Source organism: Salmo salar, chromosome 26, assembly GCF_965601325.2.
Source record: "Salmo salar chromosome 26, fSalSal1, whole genome shotgun sequence".
NCBI classification, from domain to species: Eukaryota; Metazoa; Chordata; class Actinopteri; order Salmoniformes; family Salmonidae; genus Salmo; species Salmo salar.
In genome coordinates this window covers 19,545,372-19,571,556 of record NC_138316.1, presented here as the reverse complement: position 1 = coordinate 19,571,556, position 26,185 = coordinate 19,545,372, and the positions used below count along the sequence as shown (strand labels likewise).

General features: G+C 47.2%; 1 protein-coding gene across 1 annotated transcript in view; it reads left to right on the top strand.

The window, feature by feature from the left end:
• LOC145850402 (uncharacterized) overlaps window positions 1-26,185 on the top strand; it is a 65,618-nt gene that overhangs the window by 38,930 nt on the left and 503 nt on the right. The window contains exons 13-20 of the mRNA XM_082969933.1: window positions 5,711-5,932; window positions 6,109-6,338; window positions 12,898-15,293; window positions 16,633-16,756; window positions 16,900-17,057; window positions 18,210-18,454; window positions 19,083-19,288; window positions 22,907-23,060. The gene's annotated coding sequence lies outside the window, so the exon portion shown is untranslated. The remainder of the gene's footprint in view (window positions 1-5,710; window positions 5,933-6,108; window positions 6,339-12,897; window positions 15,294-16,632; window positions 16,757-16,899; window positions 17,058-18,209; window positions 18,455-19,082; window positions 19,289-22,906; window positions 23,061-26,185) is intronic.

Here is a 26,185-nt window from a genome sequence, read left to right as displayed (position 1 = left end):
AACCCTCTCATCCCTCCTATTACAGCATGTCTAACCCTCTCACCCCTCCTATTACAGCATGTCTAACCCTCTCATCCCTCCTATTACAGCATGTCTAACCCTCTCATCCCTCCTATTACAGCATGTCTAACCCTCTCATCCCTCCTATTACAGCATGTCTAACCCTCTCATCTCTCCTATTACAGTATGTTTAACCCTCTCATCCCTCCTATTACAGCATGTCTAACCCTCTCATCCCTCCTATTACAGCATGTCTAACCCTCTCATCCCTCCTATTACAGTATGTCTAACCCTCTCATCCCTCCTATTACAGTATGTCTAACCCTCTCATCCCTCCTATTACAGCATGTCTAACCCTCTCATCCCTCCTATTACAGTATGTCTAACCCTCTCATCCCTCCTATTACAGTATGTCTAACCCTCTCATCCCTCCTATTACAGCATGTCTAACCCTCTCATCCCTCCTATTACAGCATGTCTAACCCTCTCATCCCTCCTATTACAGTATGTCTAACCCTCTCATCCCTCCTATTACAGTATGTCTAACCCTCTCATCCCTCCTATTACAGCATGTCTAACCCTCTCATCCCTCCTATTACAGTATGTCTAACCCTCTCATCCCTCCTATTACAGTATGTCTTACCCTCTCATCCCTCCTATTACAGCATGTCTAACCCTCTCATCCCTCCTATTACAGTATGTCTTACCCTCTCATCCCTCCTATTACAGTATGTCTAACCCTCTCATCCCTCCTATTACAGCATGTCTAACCCTCTCATCCCTCCTATTACAGCATGTCTAACCCTCTCATCCCTCCTATTACAGCATGTCTAACCCTCTCATCCCTCCTATTACAGCATGTCTAACCCTCTCATCCCTCCTATTACAGCATGTCTAACCCTCTCATCCCTCCTATTACAGTATGTCTAACCCTCTCATCCCTCCTATTACAGCATGTCTAACCCTCTCATCCCTCCTATTACAGCATGTCTAACCCTCTCATCCCTCCTATTACAGCATGTCTAACCCTCTCATCCCTCCTATTACAGCATGTCTAACCCTCTCATCCCTCCTATTACAGCATGTCTAACCCTCTCATCCCTCCTATTACAGCATGTCTAACCCTCTCATCCCTCCTATTACAATATGTCTAACCCTCTCATCCCTCCTATTACAGCATGTCTAACCCTCTCATCCCTCCTATTACAGCATGTCTAACCCTCTCATCCCTCCTATTACAGCATGTCTAACCCTCTCATCCCTCCTATTACAGCATGTCTAACCCTCTCATCCCTCCTATTACAGCATGTCTAACCCTCTCATCCCTCCTCTTACAGCATGTCTAACCCTCTCATCCCTCCTATTACAGCATGTCTAACCCTCTCATCCCTCATATTACAGTATGTCTAATCCTCTCATCTCTCCTATTACAGTATGTCTAACCCTCTCATTCGTCTTATTACAGCATGTCTAACCCTCTCATCCCTCCTATTACAGCATGTCTAACCCTCTCATCCCTCCTATTACAGCATGTCTAACCCTCTCATCCCTCCTATTACAGCATGTCTAACCCTCTCATCCCTCCTATTACAGTATGTCTAACCCTCTCATTCGTCTTATTACAGCATGTCTAACCCTCTCATCCCTCATATTACAGTATGTCTAATCCTCTCATCTCTCCTATTACAGTATGTCTAACCCTCTCATTCGTCTTATTACAGCATGTCTAACCCTCTCATCCCTCCTATTACAGCATGTCTAACCCTCTCATCCCTCCTATTACAGCATGTCTAACCCTCTCATCCCTCCTATTACAGCATGTCTAACCCTCTCATCCCTCCTATTACAGCATGTCTAACCCTCTCATCCCTCCTATTACAGCATGTCTAACCCTCTCATCCCTCCTATTACAGCATGTCTAACCCTCTCATCCCTCCTATTACAGCATGTCTAACCCTCTCATCCCTCCTATTACAGCATGTCTAACCCTCTCATCCCTCCTATTACAGTATGTCTAACCCTCTCATCCCTCCTATTACAGCATGTCTAACCCTATCATCCCTCCTATTACAGTATGTCTAACCCTCTCATCCCTCCTATTACAGCATGTCTAACCCTCTCATCCCTCCTATTACAGTATGTCTAACCCTCTCATTCGTCTTATTACAGCATGTCTAACCCTCTCATCCCTCCTATTACAGCATGTCTAACCCTCTCATCCCTCCTATTACAGCATGTCTAACCCTCTCATCCCTCCTATTACAGCATGTCTAACCCTCTCATCCCTCCTATTACAGCATGTCTAACCCTCTCATCCCTCCTATTACAGCATGTCTAACCCTCTCATCCCTCCTATTACAGTATGTCTAACCCTCTCATCCCCATATAGGGTTGTAAAAATCTGGTAACTTTACCAAAACTCCCAGGTTTTAAAGAAATGCCATTTGTAGAGTTACAAGCTTGATGTAATCATAGTGTGCTAGGAATATGGGACCAAATACTCAACTTTTGACTACTTTAATGCACATATTATTTGTCCCAATACTTTTGGTCCCCTAAAATGGGGGGACTATGTACAAACAGTGCTGTAATTTCTAAAACAGTTCACCCGATATGGATGGAAATCCATAAGTGCTGGAGTACAAAGCCAAAACAACTGAAAATGTCACTGTCCCAATACTTATGGAGGTCACTGTATACACACACTATGAGAAACCCATGGTGTGGCTGTGTTGTGTGCAGTAATGTGTGCTGTTGAGGAGAAGCAGCAGACAAAGGAGTGGGCAGTCAGTGATCCTCTCTGTTTCTCTCCACGGCATCAACAAACACACAGCACAGCACACAGCCGTGGAATTCCAATTAGTATCATTTAATTAGAAGTGGGCAGCCTCTTGGCACAGTTCCTTCATTTATTTGAATCTTGTTTATGCACCTTGATTGTTTCACAATATAGATTTATTTTAATTAGCTAAGATTGATTAAATTGCATTGATTCTGTATCCTTATTCAAATGAAATCCCCATCCCTCCTCCTCCCTGCTATGTTATTTTTCATAATTAATGGTACAGTGTGGGACTAGGGCTGGGAGTTGTAATAGTGACAGCTTTGACCATTTTGTAATCAAGGCCAGGTTTAACGTTATTTATTGCCTGTGCTGTCACGTTGTGACGTGAAAGGCGTTTTTTGAGTTTGTGGACCTGTGTGATCGATGACGTTTGGTGACAGAGCTCCTGCTGCATGTCTGTCTGCCGTTCTGTTCTGCCTCAGTCACAAGATAGTCAGACTGTTCTTTTGTCTTTAGCGGAGAGTTCAGCCTCTGTCCACTCTACAGACAGACAGACAGACAGCCCCTGAGAGCACTGACCTTGGGCGGGGGGCCCAGTGTATCAGTGTGTGTCTGTGTGTGAAAGCCGAAGCGGCTACAGACACCATGGTTAACACCAACGCCTCCTTCCCAACCCAGAGCTCTTTTAATTTTGATTGATGACTCCGTTTATCTTCTGCATAACAATCCTCCACCCCCACCTCCCCCACTGTCCGTTTTCCCAGCTCCCGCTGCCTTCCACACACACCCAGTAAGAAAATGATATTAGAAACAAAATGAGATTTGAAATGTTATGTCTGACAAGCAACTTGATGAAAGGGTTTTATTGCAGGGCCTGATCCATGGAAATGTTATGCTAATAATACTGCTAGCCAAGCGATCTAGTTGGAAATTAATCAGTGGTTGAGCTGCGAGAGAGAGGGAGAGGGACAGGGAGAGAGGCTGCTCTATAAACACCCTCCCCCCCTTCCCTCGCCTCCTCTCTCTCCAGCTATGAATCTCATCAAAAATAGCCATGGGGTGTTGTCTGTGTGATGAGGTTGGGAGAGAAATAGGGTGTTAGAAAATTACACTGCAGCTTAGCACTGATTGATGCAGTAATGTATGCAGCAGGCCAGGCAGGCAGTATTATGGATTAGAGCCTCCCTCTCTCTCTCTCTCTCTCTCTCTCTCTCTCTCTCTCTCTCTCTCACCCCCCACACATCAGTCCCCCTCCCTATATCTGTCCTACTATTATTATATTTATCCTCTTCATCTGTCCTCTTTTGTCTGCATGTATCTTTTACCTCCATATCTGTGTGTGTCTACACGGTTTGTGATGTCACAGACTGCCTCAGTCCATCCTCTCACTTCCTCCCTCCCTCACTTCCTCCCTCCCTCCATTCCTGGGAGACATCAATGGAGTCTCTAATGGAGTCATTATCAGATTTAACTCATTTAAAAGAACACAATTAGCGCTGGGGTCTTAATGATGTTTGTAAGTTAAATGCAAACTAATAGTGTTTCTCTCTTCCTCTCTCTCTCTCTCTTACTCCTGGCTTAGAAGTCAGTAAGAACGAAGGAGTAGATGAATCACAAAAAGTGTTTTGTGGGTGTGGGTGCGTGTCTCCCAGCCATGTTACAAGTCTGTGGGATTTATTATTTTTACCCTGAGAGCCATCTGTTACAGTGCTCCTTATTTTTGTAATGCATCATCAGCCAGGGGAAAACTAATATTATCCCATCTGGGATATTGTACTCTGGAGTGTAGTAATGTAATGTAGAGCTGGTGTCATTAAAGTGCCTCGGTGGAGCTGCAGGGAGAGGAAGGAAGGATGAAGGAGTGTACTGGATCATATCTGTCTGTTCTGTCTGTGTGTCCCCTACACCCCCCATATGTGTGTATGCACACACACACATATACACACATACACACAGATACAAACATACACACATATACACATATACACACATACACACAGATACAAACATATACACATATACACACAGATACACACACACATATACACACATATACACACATACACACAGATACAAACATACACACATATACACACATACACACAGATACAAACATATACACATGTACACACATACACACAGATACAAACATACACACATACACACAGATACAAACACACACACATACATACAAACACACACACATACATACAAACATATATATACACACATATACACATATACACACATACACACAGATACAAACATACACACATATACACACATACACACAGATACAAACATACACACATATACACACATACACACAGATACAAACATACACATATACACACATACACAGAGATACAAACATACACACACACACATATACACACATACACACAGATACAAACATACACACATATACACATATACACACAGATACAAACATACATATACACACATACAAACATACATATACACACATCACACACACACACACACACACACACACACACACACACACACACACACACACACACACACACACACACATACAAACACACACACATACATACAAACACACACACATACATATACACATACATACAAACATACACATACAAACATACATACACACACACACACACATACACACAAACATACATACAAACATACACACACACACTTACATACATACATATACACACACACACATACAAACACATACATACAAACATACGCACACACATACACACACACGCACACACACACACATACAAACACACACACATACATATACACACCACACATACAAACACATACATACAAACACACCCATACGCACACACACACAAACAAACATACACAAACACACACATTCTCCCTACACACTCCCCCACTGACACTCCCTTCTGTCTCCAGCGGGACAACCAGCAGGGGGCAGTGTGTGTTCTGCGCGGGGAGCTGCAGCGGTGGCAGGCGGAGGCCCGTGCTCAGCAGGAGAGCAGGGAGGAGGAGGTGTCGGGCCTGAGGGCTGAGCTACAGGAAACCCATGGCAGGTTGCAGCAGTGTAGAGGAACCATGAAGCACCTCCACTCTGACCTGGAGCACACCCAGAGACAGACCAGGCAGGCAGAGGAGGAGGTGGGTGGGAGGAGTGAGAGGAGTACAGTACACAGAAAGACAGGAACATGGATTTCTCTTCATTTTAATAAGCAGTGAAGTACCCTCAGTACTTTTCCTGTTGCAGTTTTTTGTAAGCCATTGTACAGGCATATTGAAGTAGACTACAGTGTTCTGAGAATGTGTGTGTCCCCTAGGCATCTGATAGGGAGAGCCGTCAGCGGGGCCTGGAGGCAGAGTTGTCCAGGCTGAGGGCTGTGCTGCAGGAGGCTGAGAGCAGAGCAGCGGACACAGAGACCAGGCTGCAGCCCCTGACCCAGTCCTGGAGCTGTACAGGGTCAAGTACCAGGCCTGCCTCACCAAGATCTCCCAGCAGGACAGCACTCTACAGGCCCAGGACGAGGACCTGAAGGAAGCCAGGGCTCAGGTCAGCTCCCACGCCATCCTCACCCTGCAGGAAAACTGAGAGCTGATACTGGAGCTTTTTATAGTATTTCCAGAGCTTCTATCTGCTAGAGGCTCTGTCTGCTAGAGGTTCTGTCTTCTGTCTGCTAGAGGTTCTGTCTGCTAGAGGTTCTGTCTGCTAGAGGTTCTGTCTGCTAGAGGTTCTATCTGCTAGAGGCTCTGTCTGCTAGAGGTTCTGTCTGCTAGAGGTTCTGTCTGCTAGAGGTTCTGTCTGCTAGAGGCTCTGTCTGCTAGAGGTTCTGTCTGCGAGAGGTTCTGTCTGCTAGAGGTTCTGTCTGCTAGAGGTTCTGTCTGCTAGAGCTTCTATCTGCTAGAGGCTCTGTCTGCTAGAGGTTCTGTCTGCTAGAGGTTCTGTCTGCGAGAGGTTCTGTCTGCTAGAGGTTCTGTCTGCGAGAGGTTCTGTCTGCTAGAGGTTCTGTCTGCTAGAGGTTCTATCTGCTAGAGGTTCTGTCTGCTAGAGGTTCTATCTGCTAGAGGTTCTATCTGCTAGAGGTTCTATCTGCTAGAGGCTCTGTCTGCTAGAGGTTCTATCTGCTAGAGGCTCTGTCTGCTAGAGGTTCTGTCTGCTAGAGGTTCTGTCTGCTAGAGGTTCTGTCTGCTAGAGGTTCTGTCTGCTAGAGGTTCTATCTACTAGAGGTTCTAACTGCTAGAGGTTCTATCTGCTAGAGGTTCTAACTGCTAGAGGTTCTAACTGCTAGAGGTTCTGTCTGCTAGAGGGTCTATCTACTAGAGGTTCTGTCTGCTAGAGGTTCTGTCTGCTAGAGGTTCTATCTGCTAGAGGTTCTATCTGCTAGAGGCTCTGTCTGCTAGAGGTTCTATCTGCTAGAGGTTCTATCTACTAGAGGCTCTGTCTGCTAGAGGTTCTGTCTGCTAGAGGTTCTGTCTGCTAGAGGTTCTGTCTGCTAGAGGTTTTATCTGCTAGAGGTTCTGTCTGCTAGAGGTTCTGTCTGCTAGAGGCTCTGTCTGCTAGAGGTTCTGTCTGCTAGAGGTTCTATCTGCTAGAGGTTCTATCTACTAGAGGTTCTATCTACTAGAGGTTCTATCTGCTAGAGGTTCTGTCTGCTAGAGGTTCTATCTGCTAGAGGTTCTATCTGCTAGAGCTTCTAACTGCTAGAGGTTCTGTCTGCTAGAGGTTCTGTCTGCTAGAGGTTCTGTCTGCTAGAGGTTCTAACTGCTAGAGGTTCTGTCTGCTAGAGCTTCTATCTGCTAGAGGTTCTATCTGCTAGAGGTTCTAACTGCTAGAGGTTCTGTCTGCTAGAGGGTCTATCTACTAGAGGTTCTATCTGCTAGAGGTTCTGTCTGCTAGAGGTTCTGTCTGCTAGAGGTTCTATCTGCTAGAGGTTCTGTCTGCTAGAGGTTCTGTCTGCTAGAGGTTCTAACTGCTAGAGGTTCTGTCTGCTAGAGGTTCTATCTGCTAGATGTTCTGTCTGCTAGAGGTTCTGTCTGCTAGAGGGTCTATCTGCTAGAGGTTCTGTCTGCTAGAGGTTCTGTCTGCTAGAGGGTCTATCTGCTAGAGGTTCTGTCTGCTAGAGGTTCTGTCTGCTAGAGGTTCTGTCTGCTAGAGGGTCTATCTGCTAGAGGTTCTGTCTGCTAGAGGTTCTGTCTGCTAGAGGGTCTATCTGCTAGAGGGTCTATCTGCTAGAGGTTCTGTCTGCGAGAGGTTCTGTCTGCTAGAGGTTCTGTCTGCTAGAGGTTCTGTCTGCTAGAGGGTCTATCTGCTAGAGGGTCTATCTGCTAGAGGTTCTATCTGCTAGAGGTTCTGTCTGCGAGAGGTTCTGTCTGCTAGAGGTTCTGTCTGCTAGAGGTTCTGTCTGCTAGAGGGTCTATCTGCTAGAGGGTCTATCTGCTAGAGGTTCTGTCTGCTAGAGGGTCTATCTGCTAGAGGTTCTGTCTGCTAGAGGTTCTGTCTGCTAGAGGTTCTGTCTGCTAGAGAGTCTATCTGCTAGAGGTTCTGTCTGCTAGAGGTTCTGTCTGCGAGAGGTTCTATCTGCTAGAGGTTCTGTCTGCTAGAGGTTCTGTCTGCGAGAGGTTCTGTCTGCTAGAGGTTCTGTCTGCTAGAGGTTCTGTCTGCTAGAGGGTTCTAGTCTGCTAGAGGTTCTGTCTGCTAGAGGTTCTGTCTGCTAGAGGGTTCTATCTGCTAGAGGTTCTGTCTGCTAGAGGGTCTATCTGCTAGAGGGTCTATCTGCTAGAGGTTCTATCTGCTAGAGGGTCTATCTGCTAGAGGGTCTATCTGCTAGAGGTTCTGTCTGCTAGAGGTTCTTGTCTGCTAGAGGTTCTATCTGCTAGAGGTTCTGTCTGCTAGAGGGTCTATCTACTAGAGGTTCTATCTGCTAGAGGTTCTGTCTGCTAGAGGTTCTGTCTGCGAGAGGTTCTGTCTGCTAGAGGTTCTGTCTGCTAGAGGTTCTGTCTGCGAGAGGTTCTAACTGCTAGAGGTTCTGTCTGCTAGAGGTTCTATCTGCTAGAGGCTCTGTCTGCTAGAGGGTCTATCTGCTAGAGGTTCTGTCTGCGAGAGGTTCTATCTGCTAGAGGTTCTGTCTGCTAGAGGTTCTGTCTGCTAGAGGTTCTGTCTGCTAGAGAGTTCTATCTGCTAGAGGTTCTGTCTGCTAGAGGTTCTGTCTGCTGAGAGGGTTCTATCTGCTAGAGGTTCTGTCTGCTAGAGGTTCTGTCTGCTAGAGGTTCTGTCTGCTAGAGGTTCTGTCTGCTAGAGGTTCTGTCTGCTAGAGGTTCTGTCTGCTAGAGGGTCTGTCTGCTAGAGGTTCTATCTGCTAGAGGTTCTGTCTGCTAGAGGTTCTGTCTGCGAGAGGTTCTATCTGCTAGAGGTTCTGTCTGCTAGAGGTTCTATCTGCTAGAGGTTCTGTCTGCTAGAGGTTCTGTCTGCTAGAGGTTCTATCTGCTAGAGGTTCTGTCTGCTAGAGGTTCTGTCTGCTAGAGGTTCTGTCTGCTAGTGGTTCTATCTGCTAGAGGTTCTGTCTGCTAGAGGGTCTATCTGCTAGAGGGTCTATCTGCTAGAGGTTCTATCTGCTAGAGGGTCTATCTGCTAGAGGGTCTATCTGCTAGAGGTTCTGTCTGCTAGAGGTTCTGTCTGCTAGAGGTTCTTAGAGGTTCTATCTGCTAGAGGTTCTGTCTGCTAGAGGGTCTATCTACTAGAGGTTCTATCTGCTAGAGGTTCTGTCTGCTAGAGGTTCTATCTGCGAGAGGTTCTGTCTGCTAGAGGTTCTGTCTGCTAGAGGTTCTGTCTGCGAGAGGTTCTAACTGCTAGAGGTTCTGTCTGCTAGAGGTTCTATCTGCTAGAGGCTCTGTCTGCTAGAGGGTCTATCTGCTAGAGGTTCTGTCTGCGAGAGGTTCTATCTGCTAGAGGTTCTGTCTGCTAGAGGTTCTGTCTGCTAGAGGTTCTGTCTGCTAGAGGTTCTATCTGCTAGAGGTTCTGTCTGCTAGAGGTTCTGTCTGCTAGAGGGTCTATCTACTAGAGGTTCTATCTGCTAGAGGTTCTGTCTGCTAGAGGTTCTGTCTGCTAGAGGTTCTATCTGCTAGAGGTTCTGTCTGCTAGAGGTTCTGTCTGCGAGAGGTTCTAACTGCTAGAGGGTCTGTCTGCTAGAGGTTCTATCTGCTAGAGGTTCTGTCTGCTAGAGGTTCTGTCTGCGAGAGGTTCTAACTGCTAGAGGTTCTGTCTGCGAGAGGTTCTGTCTGCTAGAGGTTCTGTCTGCTAGAGAGTCTATCTGCTAGAGGTTCTGTCTGCTAGAGGTTCTGTCTGCTAGAGGTTCTGTCTGCTAGAGGTTCTGTCTACTAGAGGTTCTATCTGCTAGAGGTTCTGTCTGCTAGAGGTTCTGTCTGCTAGAGGTTCTAACTGCTAGAGGTTCTGTCTGCTAGAGGTTCTATCTGCTAGATGTTCTGTCTGCTAGAGGTTCTGTCTGCTAGAGGGTCTATCTGCTAGAGGTTCTGTCTGCTAGAGGTTCTGTCTGCTAGAGGGTCTATCTGCTAGAGGTTCTGTCTGCTAGAGGTTCTGTCTGCTAGAGGTTCTGTCTGCTAGAGGTTCTGTCTGCTAGAGGGTCTATCTGCTAGAGGGTCTATCTGCTAGAGGTTCTGTCTGCGAGAGGTTCTGTCTGCTAGAGGTTCTGTCTGCTAGAGGTTCTATCTGCTAGAGGGTCTATCTGCTAGAGGTTCTATCTGCTAGAGGTTCTATCTGCTAGAGGTTCTGTCTGCTAGAGGTTCTGTCTGCTAGAGGTTCTGTCTGCTAGAGGTTCTGTCTGCTAGAGGGTCTATCTGCTAGAGGGTCTATCTGCTAGAGGTTCTGTCTGCTAGAGGGTCTATCTGCTAGAGGTTCTGTCTGCTAGAGGTTCTGTCTGCTAGAGGTTCTGTCTGCTAGAGGTTCTGTCTGCTAGAGAGTCTATCTGCTAGAGGTTCTGTCTGCTAGAGGTTCTGTCTGCGAGAGGTTCTATCTGCTAGAGGTTCTGTCTGCTAGAGGTTCTGTCTGCGAGAGGTTCTGTCTGCTAGAGGTTCTGTCTGCTAGAGGTTCTGTCTGCTAGAGGTTCTGTCTGCTAGAGGGTCTATCTACTAGAGGTTCTATCTGCTAGAGGTTCTGTCTGCTAGAGGTTCTGTCTGCTAGAGGTTCTATCTGCTAGAGGTTCTGTCTACTAGAGGTTCTATCTGCTAGAGGTTCTGTCTGCTAGAGGTTCTGTCTGCTAGAGGTTCTATCTGCTAGAGGTTCTGTCTGCTAGAGGTTCTATCTGCTAGAGGGTCTATCTGCTAGAGGTTCTGTCTGCTAGAGGGTCTATCTGCTAGAGGTTCTGTCTGCTAGAGGTTCTGTCTGCTAGAGGTTCTGTCTGCTAGAGGTTCTGTCTGCTAGAGAGTCTATCTGCTAGAGGTTCTGTCTGCTAGAGGTTCTGTCTGCGAGAGGTTCTATCTGCTAGAGGTTCTGTCTGCTAGAGGTTCTGTCTGCGAGAGGTTCTGTCTGCTAGAGGTTCTGTCTGCTAGAGGTTCTGTCTGCTAGAGGTTCTGTCTGCTAGAGGGTCTATCTACTAGAGGTTCTATCTGCTAGAGGTTCTGTCTGCTAGAGGTTCTGTCTGCTAGAGGTTCTATCTGCTAGAGGTTCTGTCTACTAGAGGTTCTATCTGCTAGAGGTTCTGTCTGCTAGAGGTTCTGTCTGCTAGAGGTTCTATCTGCTAGAGTTCTGTCTGCTAGAGGTTCTGTCTGCTAGTGGTTCTATCTGCTAGAGGTTCTGTCTGCTAGAGGGTCTATCTGCTAGAGGGTCTATCTGCTAGAGGTTCTATCTGCTAGAGGGTCTATCTGCTAGAGGGTCTATCTGCTAGAGGTTCTGTCTGCTAGAGGTTCTGTCTGCTAGAGGTTCTTTTCTGCTAGAGGTTCTATCTGCTAGAGGTTCTGTCTGCTAGAGGGTCTATCTACTAGAGGTTCTATCTGCTAGAGGTTCTAACTGCTAGAGGTTCTGTCTGCTAGAGGTTCTGTCTGCTAGAGGTTCTGTCTGCGAGAGGTTCTAACTGCTAGAGGTTCTGTCTGCTAGAGGTTCTATCTGCTAGAGGCTCTGTCTGCTAGAGGGTCTATCTGCTAGAGGTTCTGTCTGCGAGAGGTTCTATCTGCTAGAGGTTCTGTCTGCTAGAGGTTCTGTCTGCTAGAGGTTCTGTCTGCTAGAGGTTCTATCTGCTAGAGGTTCTGTCTGCTAGAGGTTCTGTCTGCTAGAGGGTCTATCTACTAGAGGTTCTATCTGCTAGAGGTTCTGTCTGCTAGAGGTTCTGTCTGCTAGAGGTTCTATCTGCTAGAGGTTCTGTCTGCGAGAGGTTCTAACTGCTAGAGGGTCTGTCTGCTAGAGGTTCTATCTGCTAGAGGTTCTGTCTGCTAGAGGTTCTGTCTGCGAGAGGTTCTAACTGCTAGAGGTTCTGTCTGCGAGAGGTTCTATCTGCTAGAGGCTCTGTCTGCTAGAGGGTCTAACTGCTAGAGGTTCTGTCTGCGAGAGGTTCTGTCTGCTAGAGGTTCTGTCTGCTAGAGGTTCTATCTGCTAGAGGTTCTGTCTGCTAGAGGTTCTGTCTGCTAGAGGTTCTGTCTGCTAGAGGTTCTATCTGCTAGAGGTTCTGTCTGCTAGAGGTTCTATCTGCTAGAGGTTCTGTCTGCTAGAGGTTCTATCTGCTAGAGGTTCTGTCTGCTAGAAGATGATTCTAAGATAATTGGCGTTAAAGTTACTTACAAACCTTCATTGGTTTGAACGGTGTCAGCAATTTTTATCTAGTATTTTTTTGTTACACAACAACATGAATTGGGGTATTTAGAGTAGTATATAGGTAGAGAACATTGAACAGAACAAGGCTGTCATTAACTCCATTTAGACTAAAATGCAGATGGAACCTTCTATCTCTCCATTTGTTGTGTTTTTCATCTCTGCTGCTTATACCCTTGCTGCCAGGAGTTGTTTTTGCATACATCACTAGGCCTGATTTATGAGTGTTAATAGCAGCCTTTTTTATGTATATGTGTGTTTGTGTGCCTGCCTGCGTCTCTGTGTATCTGTGTCCCAGGTGGTGGAGCAGGACGAGCATGTGCTGCATCTGTGTGCCCAGGCGGTGGTGTTGCAGGGGGAGCTGAAGGCCCACAGTGCCCAGCTGGAGAGCGGGGATGACGCCCTGAGCCAGCACCTCCGAGACACCCAGAGAGACCTGGAGGACAGCCACAAACACAGCCAGGAGTGTGAGATGGTCATCAGCACTATGAGAGACAGCACCGCTGCATTGAGACGACAGGTCGGACAGACAGTCAGTCAGTCAGACCAGTTAGGCCAGTCAGTCAGGCCGAGCCTCATCCACAGGGATGTAGCTTCCCAATGACAGACTCGTCCACAGACAAACCCGGTCACGCTGTGCTGATCACTCCCTTTTCACTACAAACATAGATTAACATACTAGTCCACTCAGTGGTTTCCCTCTACACAGTCAGGCCCACTCATCCTGCTCACTACCCCTGCTACCTGGAACAGTGCCAGTCATGCGGCTAAGTCAAAGCCAGTCAAGTAGTACTAGCACTGTAGTATACCCGACTGGCCTCTCAGGTGAGTGAAGCTACATGCAGGTCAGTTGTCGCGCCACACCTCTGTAGGTAAGTCTCTGCTCCTGATCTGTAAACGGGTGGAGTCAGACAGGGTACAACACACTGGGAGTCGGAGGCCTGGGGACCTCTGGAAGTGTTTTCACTGATTCCTATTGATCGGCGTCATGGCCCCCATACAGGAGGAAACACAATGAGAAAACACAGGCAGTGTGAGCCCCCTGGACAGCACAGAGTACAGCACAGAGCACAGCACGGAGCACAGCCGTTAATGGCAGGCAGCAGGAAGCAGAGAGGAGGGGAAGACTGGATTACAAGGGCAGAGCAGTGGAGAGGAAGAATTGATTTTTGGACTTGTTTGGGTGTGTGTGGTTGTGTGCATGCATGTGTGTGTGAGACACGGGGTGGTTGACAGCTCCATGCACGGAAGAAGCAAAGTGGAAAATCATGCTGGGGATGCGATATGTGTCTAAAATAATGGCGGCCGTGCCCAGTGGAGCTCAGCGTTTATGTGGTGTGGAGGTGGCTGGAGATGCAGTTGGGCGTTTACCTCCTTCTGTGAGCCCACAATGGAGGCGCCGTTCCCATCACCTCCAGCTCTTACCCCCCCCCCCCCACCACCACCACCTGGGTCCCTAACAACACCCCCTCCCACACAGCAGAGCTCCATTGGCAACACAGAGGCTCTCAATCACACACACACTCACAGTATTGATCTCTCCCATCCTCAGCTGGGTCCTTAGAGCACACAGCACGACACACCACCCGCTCGGTTCAGACTTTTAAGTGATCACTTCCTGCCAAGTTATTTTTTCACACCAGTGTTTCTTTACCTCTTTCCCAAGTTTACATTTGTTGTCTGGAAACTGGGGTGTGTGTATGTCTGTGTGAGAGAGGGAGGTAGAGAGAGAGAGAGAGAGTCTGATTTCATTTAATGAGCCGATCGCTCTGAGTCTGCTCTGAGACATCAATACAACTAGCTGATTTCACCACCTCTCACTCCATCTTCATCCTGCCTGTAACGGCCCCTGGCTTTATGAACACTACAGACACGCTGCAGTGAAGGCTGTCTGGAAAACATAGACAACAAACAACAACAGTGGGTAATGAGAGGAACACCGTATTCAGATATATTATCCTCATAAACTTAGAGGCCATTTGGGAGTGTTTTATAAGTGCAGCAGCACAAAGTAATCCTGACAAACCACTGACACCCAATAGGACATTGTGTGTGTGTGTGTGTGTGTGTGTGTGTGTGTGTGTGTGTGTGTGTGTGTGTGTGTGTGTGTGTGTGTGTGTGTGTGTGTGTGTGTGTGTGTGTGTGTGTGTGTGTGTGTGTCTCAGACAGACCAAGTCATCTGTGAGAAGCAGAATGTGCTCCAGTCACGAGCCATCAGGCCCAGCACAGCGTGCAGACGGGAGAGACTGAGGGGAAACGTTCTGTTTGCCTGTCTCTGTTTCATTAGTGTGAACTCACCCAGCACCTCAGCCCCAAACTTACAGTCTCATAGTGACCCCCATCCTGCCTCACCCACAGTCAGACAGCAGGACCCCATGCAGTCTGCCCTTCAACCATAGTCTCACAGAGTAGCCAGTCCCTTCTGTCTCTACCTCTCACCACTCAACTACACAACACAGGAAGGAAATGGGAGGAGAGACCTACTAAAGTCAACCGCATGACAGTGTTTCTGTACCGGTCTGTCAACAGATATATCTGTGCACTCTGTTTGTTCCTGTGTGCCTCTCTCAGGTGGAGGAACAGGAGGAGAGTGTGGTGAAGATACAAGCGGATTTCTCTGTCTACAGAGCCACTCACATCCGCTCTGACTCAGACTACGACTCGCAGCTCTGCCGCGTCCAGGAACTACAACAGGTACAGTAGGGCAGGACACTTCACCTCTTCATGCTGGAGTCCTGCTAACACAACCAGTCACTGTGGCCAGTGAAATCACAGTGACCAGAGAAAGTCATTGTCTTTAAAACTTCACTCATCAACTATAGTTAGAAGTTTGGTCCTACTGTATGTTCAGTAAGTTCACTGTAGTTCTGTGTATTCCTGGCTTTAAACTGACCCTAGACAGGAAGTCAGAGCAGCCATCGCCAGACAGACCCTGACCCACGCCAACCAAGGTCCATAACGGCCGCGGTGACTAATTGTTTGTTATGTCAGCGTGCTTGTGCCCGTTTGCCTTTAATGGAGTGTAGTGGGGCGATCCATCAGGCTGTCAAGCAGGCCCAGTGTCAGCTGGAGTGGCTGGCGTTTCAGAGGAGCGCCCGCGCTGCGCTGACGTGATTTACTGCCCTGCTCCCAATGCACGCAGCCACCGCTCCCCGCTCCACTCCGACTCAGCCCAGATTGATTACCCAGCCCGGCTGGCCCACGATGCCCGCCATCTTCTCGCAACCTTTTAGCTGCGTTTTATAGATGGTTAGAGCACCTCGTTTGACTATTTATACATCTGTAAGTGGCCATGAAATCTAGATTTGTCTTGACGGGTGTCAGCGTCAGGGGGTAGTGAAACCAGAGCCTGGTGACAACTCGTTATTTTAATGGTCTGAGATGAAGGGGGAGATGGCAGGATCTTCCCTCCGCAACATGGCTGAATTATACTTTGTTTATTTTCACTTAATGTTTACGTACATATTTCACTCAAAGCTGTTGGCATGTATTTTCTCCACCACGTTTGATAGGGTCTGAGAGCAGTGGGGAGAGATGGCTGACACACACACACACACACACACTCTACCGGAGGAAGAGTGACAGTGACATGTTGACCTGTCAGCTGCCTGCGCTCACACACACACACACACAACTTATCTTAGGTAAATATGTCATGGCAGCCACACAGTGCAGTTGGCTGGTTAATTGAATAGTTAAAACATCAGTAGGTCTGAGTAGATTGGATGTGACACCTGTCAGATAGGTGCTCCCCTAACACAGGACACTTCCTCCACACACTGATACTCATGCCATCATGGTGGAAATGCCAAATTAGGGGCAGGCGCTTCACTGAACGCGCTAGAGCAGGTGTGGAGATGTCCTGGGGGGTGGAGGAGGGGGGAGGCATTGCTATGCTGGGTCTCTCAGGTGAGGATGTGGAAAGCCTTGGGCTTCAGTCCTCCCCTTCCCCTCAGGCATAGTCATAGGTGTGTGACAGGTGTGTGTGTGTGTGTGTGTGTGTGTCCATGTGTGTATGCGTGTGTGTGTCTAGGCATTCTCCCAGACCGTGGAGCAGTGTGCCCAGGGTAGCCAGAACCTCAGTGTGTGCCAGTCAGAGGTTCGTCAGTTGAGAGAGGTGTCCAGACTCACCCAGCTCAAGGACAACACTGTGGCAGGTGTGGAGGGCATGACACAACTCAACCAATAACTTTGTGTTTATGATGGAGTACATAAAGGGTTTATTTTTTACTGCATAATGTGGGTGTATTTGTGTGTGCCTGCTTGTGTGTGTGTGTGCATCCATGCGTGTGTGCTGCAGAGGTGCTACGGCTGCAAGAGGCTGGGAGGCAGCTCCAGGCAGAGGCCATGATGGAGGGCCAGCGCAGGCTGGAGGAGGTGGGAGCTCAAGAGCAGAGTGCTGCCAGGCTGGAGCAGGACCTGCAGGCCGCCCACAGATAGTGTGCCAAGAGACAGCAGGTACACACTGCGGCACGATGCCAGGCCAGGCCCCCTCACCTCCAACATGTCTGGAGGATAGGATAGAAAGACCTTACATACACCTACTCACTCAGAACTTCAGGAAGTGTAAAACACGCACACACACACACATAAATATAACACTCTGGATAAGAGGATACAGACACAGGAGTATACACTACCGTTCAAAAGTTTGGGGTCACTTAGAAATGTCCTTGTTTTTGAAAGGCAAGCTGATTTTTTTGTCCATTAAAATAGCATCAAATTGATCAGAAAAACAGTGTAGACATGGCTGGAAACGGCAGATTTTTGATGGAATATCTACACATTATCAGCAACCATCACTCCTGTGTTCCAATGGCACGTTGTGTTAGCTAATTCAAGTTTATCATTTTAAAAGGCTAATTGATCATTAGAAAACTCTTATGCAATTATGTTAGCACAGCTGAAAACTGTTGTCCTGATTAAAGAAGCAATAAAACTGGCCTTTTGACTAGTTGAGTATCTGGAGCATCAGCATTTATGGGTTCGATTACAGGATCAAAATGGCCAGAAACAAAGGACTTGCTTCTGAAACTTGTCAGTCTATTCTTGTTCTGAGAAATTAAGGCTATTCCATGCAAGAAATTGCCAAGAAACTGAATATCTCGTACAACGCTGTGGACTACTCCCTTCACAGAACAGCGCAAACTGGCTCTAACAAGAATAGAAAGAGGAGTGGGAGGCCCCGGTGCACAACTGAGCAAGAGGACAATTACATTAGTGTTTAGTTTGAGAAACAGACGCCTCACAAGTCCTCAACTGGCAGCTTCATTAAATAGTACCGGCAAAACACCAGTCTCAACGTCAACAGTGAAGAGGCGACCCCGGGATGCTGGCCTTCTAGGCAGAGTTGCAAAGAAAAAGCCATATCTCAGACTGGCCAATAAAATGAAAAGATTAAGATGTGCCAAAGAACACAGACACCTGACAGAGATATGGCTTTTTCTTTGCAACTCTAACTAGAAGGCCAGCATCCCGGGGTCGCCTCTTCACTGTTGACGTTGAGACTGGTGTTTCTAAGTGACCCCAAACTGTTGAACGGTAGTGTATGTTCACACACACACACACACACTCACACTTTGACTGAGCCTTCCCTCTTTTCCCTCCCAGGCGGTGCAGAAGCGGGATAACCTCCTGAGGCGTTCAGAGGCTGACCTGCTGGAGGCCCGGGAGACTCTGAGGAGTCGAGCTGTGGAGGTGGAGCGGCATGCGGCTGCTGCCATGGGCCTGGAGGCTGACGTCCAGAGGGCCGGGAGGGAAGGACAGCAGAGAGGCAGAGTGTGGCTCTCTCAGGATCCAGCTGATGACCCTCAGGGAGGAACTAAAGGAGGCCCAGGGATGCTGCAGGGACACAGGTAGGAGGATTACACAGTCCTGGGGGGTGGGCTGGGAGACTGGTGTCTATAAAGCTGGACTCATGTGTAGTCAGGTACATTTGTAGCTATCTCTCTCCCTATTTCTCTGTCTTGCTCTATCTCTCTTTGTCTGTCTGTTTGTCTCTCTCTCCTTCCTCATTCCTTGATGTAGAATAGGTTCTAAAAACAGTTAAAAGCAGAAGAGGCATGAGGAAGAAGGAATGAGAGTGATGCTGCTGATGGAAGGAGGGAAGGGGAGAAAGAGGAGAGTGACATGGTTGTAGTGGCAGCAGCAGCAGTGCAGCCTCTAGGGCTGACTTTAATGAGCAGTCTGAGACAGTCACCTGTTTATGTCCTGCCTGCCCCAGAAGCCTCAGCAGCTAGCCAGCAATGAAACAGCCCATCAATTCACAGCCTGGGGCCTTTTGACTGACACACACACTCACACATGCATACTAACATATGCATATGCACTCAGAGGGACCATAGAAATAAGAAACGGAACATGCATGAATGTAGAAGGGCATATCAACACACAAGATAACAGATAAGATATGTAATATAATAGCGTTGTTGATAGTAAATGATCTGAATATGTTATGTGTCTATGTTTGTGTCTGTGTCTCAGCCCAGGAGCTGGCTCGTCAGGAGGAGAAGGTGTTGCTAGGGGGAGGGGGGGCAGCATCGGGGGGGGCAGCATCGGACACAGGAACACCTGGCAGAGCGGGTGGCAGAGGTGGTGAGGGCAGAGCAGGCCCAGAGGAAGCTACAGGCAGAGCTACGCACCTTAAAGGAGAGACTCAGCACCACAGAACATGAGCAGCAGGGCTACAGGTACTCTACAGGGCTTTGGGCTCCCTAACGCACTCTGACTGTCTGTCTCTATCTGACTCCAAGTAGAGGTCTGCGCATGACTGATTTATTCATGCCATTCCCACCCGCACCCACAGCTTTTCATACCGCACCTATTCGCTCCCGCTGGCTTTCTGTCCGACTCCCACCCGCTCCCACAAGAACTGGTCCCGAACCCAACCGCAGTCCCGCAATGTTATTTTAGGCATATGTGTTGCAGCTAGCTTTCTAGCCATAGTCCTAGCAATTTTGTGCTCTATTGTCAATATCAGAATGTCCAAAAATAACCAAAGAAATATGTTAAATTACCAGAGATTCTCACATTCTCCATTATATTAGGCTATCTATATTACTGGGCTATATTAGCCAATAGGTTAGACGTTGTTTGAAGAGAGCAGAGTTGGAGAGAGAGCGGACACTTGCATTTTCTATTGAGCTACGTTTAATAGCCTACCTTTTAGGGTCGGGACGATTTTCTGACGGTGACAAAATAATATGGGTGATTCATATTTATTACTAGGCAGTGTAGTAAACTATAGCCTAATTATATTTATGAAGCTAATTTCCTTGGAAAGAGAACTGCCCCATGCTTCTCCAGCCATGCATAGGCTACAGCCTACTCTATTAAATTGAGACCAAACGCGCACCTGATCTCACACGCCCAACTAGGAGAGGTATGGCTACTGAACTTGAAGCAGCAAGAATGATGACAGCTGACACTTGCACTTTCTCTTGCGCTACATTTTGCATATAGGATATAGCTGTACCTTTTAGGAGCGGGACGATTTGTAAGCAGAGACAAATAAAGGAATAATCAATATTTATTGAAAAGAAAAAAGGCAGAATGCTCACTATGGTATTTGCGCGTTGTCCCGTTTCCTTTTCAATGATGATCATATTTTTGGATTGCACCTTGACTCACGTTGGTTGAGCTCCCTCCGCTTCTTGCCATTATTATCAATATTTATTTACAGACGCTTGTAGTAAACAACAGCCTAATCATATTTAAGTTAATTTCCTTGGAAAGATTTGGCCGCAGGATGACAGTGATCTCTGTCGGGACCTGCAGCCCTCCACCGCCAAGCACACAGCATGACTTCATGTCATGAACCCTGTCTTTAACCCCAATCCTTCACATTTCACTGAGCCATTAGTTCAACAGTGACTTGAGTATTTACTGATTGCCATGAGTCTGTAAGACTGTCTTATTCCCATTTAGATCCAAACTGAACCTTTTGGTCTGTAAGGCCACAGTGCCTTTATGACTCAGACAAGCCTCTCAAACAATCACTCTAAATAATGCCTGTGAAAAAAATGTGATCTGATGAAAATCTGATGTTAAATGTGTTTTAAAAACCCACTGTGCCACACACACACTCTCAATCTTTTCTGTATCTTAGTGGCTGTGAGAGAAAGAGAGAAAAGTGTTTTGGCATTGTGACCCTTGGCACGCTGCCTCCCCCGCTCTCCCCCTCCTCCCCCCTGTCCATCTGGGCTGTGTGTGCACCGGCCGCTCGATAGGCGGATCATTCCAGGTCGGGGCCCTCTTGTGAAATCAGATGTTTAACTGGCCAGGAGAAGAGGGATGGGAGCGTCTTAACCAGCACCTTGCCAAAGGTCTCCTGTTCAGTCAGCCGTCCTGCTGCTAGGAGAGCGCCCGCCGCCTGCCAATAGGCATTAGGGAGGATTTAGTAATTAAGTGATAGGCTGAGGACTAAATTGGGTGTTTGTGGGCTGGCGAGCCACCCAGAGGTCCCCACAGCCATGCAGATAGGGGATTCTAATTGTCAGGGATATTGATCAGGCTGGCGAGGGGGGGGTGCAGGGGATTCACGAGCCATCGATTTGCTGTTACTGCGGCCGCCTTGTCAATGGGAGAGGGAGGTGAGCACTGAGAAGGCTCTGGGCTCCCCCCCCCCACACACACACACACACTCACTCACTCACTCACTCACTCACTCACTCACTCACTCACTCACTCACTCACTCACTCACTCACTCACTCACTCACTCACTCACTCACTTCTGAAAGGGTTACCCCTCAACCCCATCCACCTCCTCTCCATATCTCTTTTTCTTAGACTGTCTAAAGGTGTTGCTTATCGGATGGGTATTGGCAGAGAGGAGAGGCAGCTCCTTGGTAGAACGCCTCATTCACACTCTGCTCTACGTACAGTATAAGTTTCTCCTTCACACTCTGCTCTACGTACAGTATAAGTTTCTCCTTCACACTCTGCTCTACGTACAGTATAAGTTTCTCCTTCACACTCTGCTCTACGTACAGTATAAGTTCCTCCTTCACACTCTGCTCTACGTACAGTATAAGTTTCTCCTTCACACTCTGCTCTACGTACAGTATAAGTTTCTCCTTCACACTCTGCTCTACGTACAGTATAAGTTTCTCCTTCACACTCTGCTCTACGTACAGTATAAGTTTCTCCTTCACACTCTGCTCTACGTACAGTATAAGTTTCTCCTTCACACTCTGCTCTACGTACAGTATAAGTTTCTCCTTCACACTCTGCTCTACGTACAGTATAAGTTTCTCCTTCACACTCTGCTCTACGTACAGTATAAGTTTCTCCTTCACACTCTGCTCTACGTACAGTATAAGTTTCTCCTTCACACTTTGCTCTACGTACAGTATAAGTTTCTCCTTCACACTCTGCTCTACGTACAGTATAAGTTTCTCCTTCACACTCTGCTCTACGTACAGTATAAGTTTCTCCTTCACACTCTGCTCTACGTACAGTATAAGTTCCTCCTTCACACTCTGCTCTACGTACAGTATAAGTTTCTCCTTCACACTCTGCTCTACGTACAGTATAAGTTTCTCCTTCACACTCTGCTCTACGTACAGTATAAGTTTCTCCTTCACACTCTGCTCTACGTACAGTATAAGTTTCTCCTTCACACTCTGCTCTACGTACAGTATAAGTTTCTCCTTCACACTCTGCTCTACGTACAGTATAAGTTTCTCCTTCACACTCTGCTCTACGTACAGTATAAGTTCCTCCTTCACCCTCTGCTGGTGTGTCCCTCTTCCCCCTCCCTAACGCGTGGTGTGTCCCTCCCTGGGCAGGCGAGGGCTTTGACGCTTGGCTGTGGTCTGAGTTAATGTCTCAGGGAGAGAGGGCGCGAACTGGGCCGCTCTCGGGGATTTGATTAGCTGCTTCACCTGGCGGTAAACAGGCCATGGCCACCCCTCACACACAGCTCTGATCCCATCACTCACGCCCCGGCTCCCCATCAGCCCAATGCTCGCCCCACTACACCATGCCACACCGCAAAGCACCGCACAGACAGAATTAGTGCAACGTCCTCTCATTAAATGTTCAGGCTTGCCTACTCAGATTAAATCTGGCAGACACAAACACACACGCATTACTCTCAAATGAGCACGTTTTTCGCATTACATCACAAGATAAATGAAATTCCCTTTGATTTTGAAAATGTGAACAAGAGTGAAAACAAAGTTTACAGCATGTGGGGGGTAGCTATGGCAGATAGAGGTATCAAACATGCCAGTTTGAAAGTAGTGGTCGTTTAAAGACTGGGAGCCCCTGACTGACGGTGTGTCAGTCGCCGTGTGTGTATCAGGACCCAGGTGGAGAGTCTGAAGAAGGAGGCAGGGGAGAGCAGGCAGGCCCAGCTCAGTGCTCAGCAGGAGGCCAACACACACCAGCAGAGGGCTCAGCAGCTGGAGGCAGACCTGACCAACACCAAGGACACACTCAGGACTCTACAGCAGCAGGTAAGACCTAACATTAACACATACAGCAAACCAACCAACAAGTTCCAACAAACAGTGTCCTGAAAGGACAACACCTCCTCCACCCTAAGTCATTTAGGGCCTGTAACACTAGAGCAGGTATTCCCAAACTGGGTTATGTGCAATGCCGTCGGGGGTACACCCCCCCCCCCCAAAAAGAACAGTCCATTTATATTTTACAAACGGGGCTATACATTTGGGTGAGTTTTTTTCTCTCGCCTGAGTAGCCTCATTTCACTGCCAAAAATAAAATTAAACCATCTAGTGTTCAGCGAAATAACAACACAATGTCAAATACAGGTAGCCTAGTCAAATAATTATCCAATCACATTAACCGTTACTCTCTCACGGGAATTCCACTAACGGTCCGTATGTAGCCAAACGTAGCTGCTGCTCATGTTGGTATCTGTACTGATGGTGCAAAAACCATGACAGGAAGACGTAGTGGAGTGGTAACGCGCGTGCCAGCAGTTGCTCCCGACGCCACTTGGGTACACTGCAGCATCCACCGAGAGGCTCTTGCTTCCAAGGGAATGCCTGACAGCTTGAAAGACGTTTTGGACACTACAGTGAAAATGGTTAACTTTGTTAAAGCAAGGCCCCTGAACTCTCGTGTATTTTCTGCATTATGCAATGATATGGGCAGTGATCATGTAGCGCTTTTACAACATACAGAAGTGCGCTGGTTATCAAGGGGAAAAGTATTGACAAGTTTTTTTTTTATTGAGAGACGAGCTTAAAGTTTTCTTTATTGACTATAATTGTCACTTGTCTGACCGCTTGCTTGATGACGAGTTTCTCACACGACTGGTCTATCTGGGTGATGTTTTTTCTCGCCTGAATGATCTGAATCTAGGATTACAGGGACTCTCCGCAACTATATTCAATGTGCGGGACAAAATTGAGGCTCTGATTAAGAAGTTGGAGCTCTTCTCTGTCTGCATTAACAAGGACAACACACAGGTCTTTCCATCATTGTATGATTTTTTTTGTGTGCAAATAAACTCAAGCTTACGGACAATGTCAAATGTGATATAACGAAGCACCTGAGTGAGTTGGGTGCACAATTACGCAGGTACTTTCCCAAAACTGATGACACAAACAACTGGATTCGTTATCCCTTCCATGCCCTGCCTCCAGTCCACTTACCGATATCTGAACAAGAGAGCCTCATCGAAATTGCAACAAGCGGTTCTGTGAAAATGTAATTTAATCAGAAGCCACTGCCAGATTTCTGGATTGGGCTGCACTCAGAGTATCCTGCCTTGGCAAATCGCGCTGTTAAGACACTGATGCCCTTTGCAACCACGTACCTATGTGAGAGTGGATTCTCGGCCCTCACTAGCATGAAAACCAAATACAGGCACAGACTGTGTGGAAAATGATTTAAGACTGAGACTCTCTCCAATACAACCCAACATTGCAGAGTTATGTGCATCCTTTCAAGCACACCCTTCTCATTAACCTGTGGTGAGTTATTCACAATTTTCGATGAACAAATAAGGTTTTATATGTAAGATGGTTAAATAAAGAGCTAAATTATTGATTATTATATTATTATTATTTGTGCTCTGGTCCTATAAGAGCTCTTTGTCACTTCCCACGAGCCGGGTTGTGACAAAAACTCACACTCATTCTTATGTTTAATAAATATATTGTACAGTGTGTGTGTGTGGCAGCCTTAAAATGACGGCATAAAACAACATTTGAGAGTGAGCTGACCCTGGTGCTAGAGCGGGTACACAGCTGGAGGTTGAATGTTTGAAGGGGTACGGGACTATAAAAAGTTTGGGAACCACTGCACTAGAGGAACAGTCTTTTAACGCCACTTCGATACCAAAGTGAATTAGCCGTAGCAGGTTAGGAGACTGAGGTTAAGGTTAGGAAAATGGTTAGGTTTAGGGAAAATACTCTCCTAACCTGCCATGAAAATCACTTTGTATCGAAGTGGTCTCCCATTACACTAGATCAATATATTGATTTGGGATAGCTAATGACCCAGTAGCCTTGCACTAGACTTCTCCTACTAGCAGTGACTTTGCTGATAACTTCTTTATTGAGAATTGTTTTGTTTTACATTTTTTAAATAATTTTATACAAATAATTTTTTATTAAAATAATTTACCCCCTTTTTCTCCCCAATTTTTTTTTCTTGTCTCATCGCTGCAACTCCCCAACGGGCTCGGGAGGTGAAGGTCGAGTCATGTGTCTTCCGAAACATGACCCACCAAACCGCGCTTCCTAACACCTGCCCGCTTAACCAGGAAGCTAGCTGCACCAATGTGTCGGAGGAAACACCATTCACCTGACGACCCGAGGTTAGCCTGCAGGCGCCCGGCCCGCCACAAGGAGTCGCTAGAGCGCGTTGAGCCAAGTAAAACCCCCTGGCCAAACCCTCCCCTAACCCGGACGTCGCTAGGCCAATTGTGTGCCGCCCAATGGGACTATCGATCACGGCCAGTTGTGATACAGCCCTTAGACCGCTGCGCCCCTCGGGAGGCCCTTATTCCATTTTTTTTAAAGGAACTCAGTCTGGCTTTAAGCTTACACTTGAAAGTTGTAATAGTAGAATGCACAAGGTGCAATTTATAAATTGGGTAGTGCATCATCAGTTCCTCTTGTCATATCAGTCACTGCATATCTTAGAGCTATTTATAACTTGTCAGAAATCTCCAGATCAACTAGCCCATGTCAGCTAATATATTGTTGTAATTTTTGGTCTCTCAAATATGGCATGAATACACATTAGACATGGCAAAATGTATAGAATTGAAAGAAAATATGCTTTAAAACTCCAAAATGGTCTTTACACCCCATTACAAAATGTGTAGAATTGAAGGAAATAAGCTTTATGTCACACCCTGATCTGTTTCACCTGTCCTCGTTATTTTTCACTCCACCCCCTCCTGGTGTCGCTTGTTTTCCCCAGTGTATTTATCCCTGTGTTTCCTTTCTCTCTGTGCCAGTTTGTCTTGTGTGTCCAAGCCTACCAGCGGTTTTCCCAGTTTCCTGCTTGGCCTTTTTCGCCTTTTGCTAGTCCTCCCGGTTCTGACCCTTGCTTGTTTTCTGGACTCCATGCCCGCCTGCTTGACCATTCTGCCTGCCCT